General features: G+C 46.5%; 4 non-coding genes across 4 annotated transcripts; 2 read left to right on the top strand and 2 right to left on the bottom strand.

Annotated features, from left to right (window-relative positions):
* Nucleotides 1–3,663: 3,663 nt before the first annotated feature.
* On the bottom strand, nt 3,664–3,749 carry trnay-gua. The gene is given in 2 exon segments: nt 3,664–3,699; nt 3,713–3,749. It is a non-coding gene; the product is annotated as a tRNA-Tyr (tRNA).
* A 682-nt stretch (nt 3,750–4,431) lies between these two features.
* On the top strand, nt 4,432–4,505 carry trnan-guu. Its single transcript has one exon. It is a non-coding gene; the product is annotated as a tRNA-Asn (tRNA).
* A 728-nt stretch (nt 4,506–5,233) lies between these two features.
* Nucleotides 5,234–5,319, bottom strand: trnay-gua. The gene is given in 2 exon segments: nt 5,234–5,269; nt 5,283–5,319. It is a non-coding gene; the product is annotated as a tRNA-Tyr (tRNA).
* A 683-nt stretch (nt 5,320–6,002) lies between these two features.
* Nucleotides 6,003–6,076, top strand: trnan-guu. The gene has a single exon. It is a non-coding gene; the product is annotated as a tRNA-Asn (tRNA).
* The last annotated feature ends 1,039 nt before the right edge of the window (nt 6,077–7,115 follow it).

Genomic DNA, 7,115 nt, shown 5'->3' with positions numbered 1-7,115 from the left:
ATAGCCTTGGATATTCTGATTGTTCAAGAACTCATCCAGGCCCCTCTTATAGGCATTAACAGAATCTGCCATTACCACATCACTAGGAAGGGCAAAAGGTTTGTAACAATTAAACTCAATGAGTGCAATTCTGAGTATTAGGAAATCCCTGCATCTGGAAGCCCAGTAAAAGTGCATCTTTTGCAAATAATTACTTTTGGACCAAATAAAAGGTTATATATATGTAGACCTTTCTTGGCACATTCCTGCAGAATATGATTACACTCACTTTTCTTGGCTGTTACTTATTTGCAATCCAGTAGACCAGTGCTGTCCAACTTCAGTGGTACCGAGGGCCAGAATTTTTCCGACCTACGTGGTGGAGGGCCGATAATGGAAGCCAGTTTTGACCACTCCCCTTTTAGAAGGGGCACCCACTTGAAACGACACCCATGTTATCACATGACCATACCCATATTAATGGTTGTAGTACAGCAAAAACCTGCCATACTCTGCCTTCCCTACCCTGCCTGTGTGTGCCATACTCTGCCTGCCCTACCCTGCCTGTGTGTGCCATACTCTGCCTGCCCTACCCTGCCTGTGTGTGCCATACTCTGCCTGCCCTACCCTGCCTGTGTGTGCCATACTCTGCCTGCCCTACCCTGCCTGTGTGTGCCATACTCTGCCTGCCCTACCCTGCCTGTGTGTGCCATACTCTGCCTGTCCTATGCTGCCTGTGTGTGCCATACTCTGTCTGCCCTATGCTGCCTGTGTGTGCCATACTCTGCCTGCCCTACAGTGACACAATGCTGGCACTGCTCATAGGCGGATTTTCAATAAGGCTAGGGGAGGCTAAGCCTCCCCAAACCTGCTCTGGCACCCTAAAAATAAAATAAAAAAACCTGGCTCTGTTTCTGCGCTGTCCTGCAAATCTTCTCCTGTCCCTGCAAGCTCCGGGTTCTGCTCTAATCAGCTGTGCTCTGATTGGATCTTTCTTCTTGTATATTCTTCAATCAGAGCACAGCTTTCTTGACAGACAGTAAAATTGACCAATCAAGACACAGATGCAGACAGGGATCGGGAAATTTTGCAAACTGTAGAAATGAAGACTTAAAAAAGAAGAATCTGCAGACTGTAAGTTTACCCATGAACCAGCTTTGAACTTTGCTGCAGTTTTCATCCCACAGGTACTATACTGTATATGTTCTAAAGGCTGACCCACTAGCTGGAATTAAATTGTTTTTTGTCATCTGACATTTATAATATCCCCTACCCTAACAGATGGAGGGTAAGTTAATTTTTCCCCCTGACAAAGCTCATTGTGCTTTTATATATTTGTTATGGTTTTTTTGCACATTCTATTTTTTTTTTACTTTTGTCATTGTTTTGTTCATTTATAGTAAGTTACAGTGGGGCCAATGCTGTGTATCAGTGCCAGTATTATAGTGCCAGGGCCTGAATATCTGCCATCTGTACCCACTGCTCCTCATGGCATATAATGTGCTGGTTTTGTATATAAAGACTGTGTCTCGCTGTATATAACATGCCTGGGATGTCAGTACCTGCTGCCTCACTTTCTATAAAGCTAACTTAAACACATCTAATGGGGAGGTTCACTTTTAAGTTAACTTGTAGTATATTATAGAATGGCCTATTCCTAGCAACTTTGCAATTGGTCTTCCTGGTTAATTTTATATAGTTTTTGAATAATTTGCCTTTTGCTTCTGCCTCTTTCCAGCTTTCAAATGAGGGTCACTGACCAAAAAGTATTGCTCTGTGAAGCTACAGTTTTATTTTTCCATGCAGGCCCCTTAACTATTCATATTCCCATCTCTTGTTTAAACCACTACCTGGTATATAAGACCCTAGCAACCAGATAGCTGCTGAAATACCAAATGGAGAGCTGCTGAACAAAAAGCTAAATAACCGAAAAACCATTAAAAATAAAAGAGGACCAATTGCAAAGTGTCTCAGAATATCAGTGTCTACATCATATTAAAAGTTAATTTAAAGGTGAACTACCCCTTTAACCTAACTGAACACAAATGTATAAAGAACCCCTAACAGAAGTGCACGTATGAATGCTTTTACATCCTAAGCATTTTAGGGTTAAAATTTTTGCACAGTATGCCTGGGAGTCAGTGGGAACGGTAAGAGGTAGTTGGGAGGTTAATTTTTTACACCAGCAGTGAATCCACTAAGTGTCACATTAGCTGTAGGTCAGTCTGTGTATGGGCCATATTTAGCCTCCCCAAACAAAAAAGTCATCCTCCGCCTATGGCACTGCTCCTACAGTCTGCACTATAACTATATATTAACAAACTTTTTGATTGCAGTACCACCTCAGTATATGTTCTTTTTGTAGTGTGCAGGGATTATTTGTGGGTTTCTACTGCTCCTGAGGTGTGAACAGGTGAACAATGGGGGTGATTACAGCCTGAGCCTGAGGTGTGAACACTGCAGGGGGTGAACAATGCAGGGATTAAAAGGTGTGAACAACACAGGGAATTACATATTTAAACAATACGGAGGGTTTACAGCCTGAATCTGAGGTGTGAACCTCAGAATCATGTTGTTAATCTTAGTACTGATACCATTTATCAGTTGGACATCACTGCAGTAGGCCCAAAACCCATTTGCTATGAAACATAGTGGGAGCTGGGTTTTACAACGCAGCGCCTCCACCTCAACGGAAGTGTCCCATCAAGTACAAAGTACTGTTTTATTATTACAGAGAGAAATATCATTTTTAAATTAGAATTATTTGTGAGCTGTGAGCTCCCCCTGCCAGTTCGATACCTGGTACCTGCTGTGCTGCAGCTTGAATCTATCACAACCTCTGCTCTGATGGCAAAAGAAGCTCAAATGAATTCACCCCTTGCTTCTCATTTGTTTCCTTTGAGTTATCCTAATGGTGTTTTACAAAGCACTCAGACTCTATGTCGACTAGAAATCAAGTGGCCTGCCCCAATTCAGCCGCACAACCATTTGACTGAAAACCTCCTTTATTTGCTCTAGGCCAGGGGTCCTCAAACTTCTGACCCAAGGGGCCGTATCAAGGACCCCTCAGACTGTTGGGTGGCCGGACCACCATCAACAGCTCCCCCCCATCGGGGTCGACGGCAACAGCAAAATGTGGCCCAAACTGGTTGCATTTCGCACCAGCCCCTCCCCCCTGGCGCTCCCTTTGTTCCCGCTGAGTACCTGCCGTCTGTCCTCCCTCTCAGCTTCCCCGTCCTGCTCCCCGCTGAGTCCTCTCTCTCCGCTGCCAGGGGTGAAGACGCAGCGGGGGGGGGCAGCTAAATTCCCCTGCTGCTCTAGGCAATGAGTTTAAAACTAGATTCTAAGTTGTTTTCCTGCCCTGCCAAAAGTCCTAGCAGAGAATGGTTTTGATCTATCGACCACTGGGTTATGGGCCCAGCAAGATCCCACTGCGCCACTCTGTGACTCACTTTCACTAGATCTGAGAACTAGGTAGTGTCCTCAAATTCACAATGCTTTGCTCCTGTCAAAATTTTCCTTCTAACGTAATGTTTCTAATATAAGGGAGCAATGGGTCCACAGAGGTCCTTGCAATCGACTGACTGTGAAGAAAAAAAAACCAATAAATGCATTGAAGGTGGGGTTATCCTTTTAAAGGGCAGAAGTTACAAACTAAATGGTTGGGTCGAACTCTAGAAAAAGTCCTTCGAGCCGGAATTGAACCAGCGACCTAAGGATTACCATATTACACCTACAGTCCTCCGCTCTACCAGCTGAGCTATCGAAGGCCACAGATGCACATGTCCTCTTGGCTTGATAAAGGGACAGGGGTGCTCATGAAACTCTGGCTTTCGAACACCTTTGATGGGCCACCAGCACTGCGCACAGTTTGGTGCTGAAATAGCTCAGTTGGGAGAGGGTTAGACTGAAAGTCTAAAGGTCCTGGGTTTCGGCAGGTGGTGCCAAGCTTCCGGCTTATATTTAACTAGGCACTGGGAAAGGAATTATTTGTAATAAAAAAATACATAGATTAGCAGCAAGCTTGTTAACATACTATACAGTGGATTGGCCCCAACTCTTGCTAAGCAGTGCTCTGTCAGAAAAAAATTAATCCTCTGCAGTTGCTTTAGGGAATGATTTGGTTCCGCAAGGGGGAACTGTCCCCGTGAGCTTGCCTACGGTATCTACTTTCCTGGGGAGATTATTGGTGTTAAACTCTATGGCAGTCTGATGTTCTACTGACTGAGCTGTGATGCTTCTCCCATGGCCGTGGTGCTTTCACTTGCCTGGTCTATTAGGTCACAGGTGATGCCATGTAGATGGGAGGGCATGTTAGATATCTCATTTGTAGAGGCAATCCTTAGTGAATAATAGATTGTTGGATGGCTGCATGAAATGAATGTCTGCAGAGGGACAACATTGGCCTTTCCATTTGGTTAAGGTGACACCTGCAGGCACTGTCCAAGCTTCATCTCTGTGGCGCAATCGCTTAGCGCATTTGGCTGTTAACCGAAAGGTTGGTGGTTCAAGCCCACCCAGGGACGTCTTTTTCTCTTCTGCTACTTAGGAATCATTCTCTAACAATGTAAGGATCAATGGCCCCTGCTCTTCTGCGGAAGAAATAGATCACAATCGCTGCTGGCCTCTAGAAAAGCTGGCTGCCTTTGGCCTTTGGGAAAGTCAGCCACACATCTTTATAACTAGACTAGACTTGCATGAGACCAAGGTCTGCTGATGCAAAACATTGCCATTTCCATATGGTCGCACCAATGCCGGCCGGCTGCTTTGTCTCGTGGCCAGTGTTGTCTCGGTTGCCACAGATAGGGTCTTTTGATTTCTAGAGGGTTAAGTGTGAGCTTTCAGCTCCCCCTACCTGCTGTGCTGCAGCTTGAATCTATCACAACCTCTGCTCTGATGGCAAAAGAAGCTCAAATGAGTTCACCCCTTGCTTCTCATTTGCTTCCTTTGAGTTATCCTAACGGTGTTTTACCTCTGGATTATGGGCCCAGCATGATCTCACTGCGCCACTCTGTGACTCGCTTGTGCCATATCTGAGAACTAGGTAGTGTCCTCAAATTCACAATGCTTTGCTCCTGTCAAAGTTTTCCTTCTAACGTAATGTTTCTAATATAAGGGAGCAATGGGTCAACAGAGGTCCTTGCAATTGACTGACTGTGAAGAAAAAAGAAACAATAAATGCATTGAAGGTGGGGTTATCCTTTTAAAGGGCAGAAGCTACAAACTAAATGGTTGGGGTGAAATCTAGAAAAAGTCCTTCGAGCCGGAATTGAACCAGCGACCTAAGGATTGCCATATTACACCTACAGTCCTCCGCTCTACCAGCTGAGCTATCGAAGGCCACAGACATGCCAGCCCTCCTTGGATTGATAAAGGGACAGGGGTGCTCATGAAACTCTGGCTTTTCGAACACCTCTGATGGGCCACCAGCACTGCACATGGTTTGGTGCTGAAATAGCTCAGTTGGGAGAGTGTTAGACTGAAAGTCTAAAGGTCCTGGGTTTCGGCAGGTGGTGCCAAGCTTCCGGCTTATATTTAACTAGGCACTGGGAAGGGAATTATTTGCAATAAAAAAATACATAGATTAGCAGCAAGCTTGTTAGCATACTATACAGTGGATTGGCCCCAACTCTTGCTAAGCAGTGCTCTGTCAGAAAAAATTCATCCACTGCAGTTGCTTTAGGGAATGATTTGGTTCCGCAAGGGGGAACTGTCCCTGTGAGCTTGCCTACGGTATCTGCTTTCCTGGGGAGATTATTGGTGTTAAACTCTATGGCAGTCTGATGTTCTACTGACTGAGCTGTTCTGCTTCTCCCATGGCCGTGGGGCTTTCACTTGCCTGGTCTATTAGGTCACAGGTGATGCCATGTAGATGGGAGGGCGTGTTAGATATCTCATTTGTAGAGGCAATCCTTAGTGAATAATAGATTGTTGGATGGCTGCATGAAATGAATGTCTGCAGAGGGACAACATTGGCCTTTCCATATGGTTAAGGCGACACCTGCTGCCCTAGGCCCAGCAGAGTCTCTGTGGCGCAATCGGTTAGCGCGTTTGGCTGTTAACCGAAAGGTTGGTGGTTCAAGCCCACCCAGGGACGACTTTTTCTCTTCTGCTTCTTTGGAATCATTCTCTAACAATGTAAGGATCAACGGTTCCTGTTCTTATGTAGACGAAATAGATCACAATCGCTGCTGGCCTCTAGCAAAGCTGGCTGCCTTTGGCCTTTGGGAAAGTCACCCACACATCTTTATAACTAGACTAGACTTGCATGAGACCAAGGTCTGCTGATGCAAAACATTGGTATTTCCATATGGTCGCACCAATGCCGGCCGGCTGCTTTGTCTTGTGGCCAGCGTTGTCTCAGTTGCCACAGATCGGGTATCTTTTAACTTCTAGAGCAGTGCTGTCCAACTGGCGGCCCGCGGGCCGCATGCGGCCCGCGACCCCCCTCTGTGTGGCCCCCCACCTGTCTGGCTGCTTTGATGGCTTACCTTTGAGTAAGCATTAAATGGTATCAGTACTGAGATTAACTGGCCCTCTGCATGGTTCTCACCTCAGATTCATCCTGTAATCCCTCTGTATTGTTTAAACATGTAATCCCCTGTGTTTTTCACACCTTTTAATACCTGCATTGTTCACCCCCTGCAGTGTTCACACCTCAGGCACAGACTGTAATCACTCCCATTGTTCACTTCTTCACACCTCAGACATAGGTACTGTAGGCAGAGTATGGCACATACAGCCATCATAGGGCAGGTAGAGTATGGCACATACAGGCAGCATAGGTCAGGGAGGGTATGGCACACACAGGAAGGGTAGGGCAGGCAGAGTATGGCACACACAGGCAGGGTAGGGCAGGCAGAGTATGGCACACACAGGCAGGGTAGGGCAGGCAGAGTATGGCACACACAGGCAGGGTAGGGCAGGCAGAGTATGGCACACACAGGCAGGGTAGGGCAGGCAGAGTATGGCACACACAGGCAGGGTAGGGCAGGCAGAGTATGGCACACACAGGCAGGGTAGGGCAGGCAGAGTATGGCACACACAGGCAGGGTAGGGCAGGCAGAGTATGGCACACATAGGCAGGGTAGGGCAGGCAGAGTATGGCACACAGAGGCAGCGTAGGGAAGGCAGAG

The sequence above is a fragment of the Xenopus tropicalis genome, chromosome 3, assembly GCF_000004195.4.
Source record: "Xenopus tropicalis strain Nigerian chromosome 3, UCB_Xtro_10.0, whole genome shotgun sequence".
Lineage (NCBI taxonomy): Eukaryota > Metazoa > Chordata > Amphibia > Anura > Pipidae > Xenopus > Xenopus tropicalis.
This window is presented reverse-complemented; position numbering and strand designations above follow the sequence as displayed.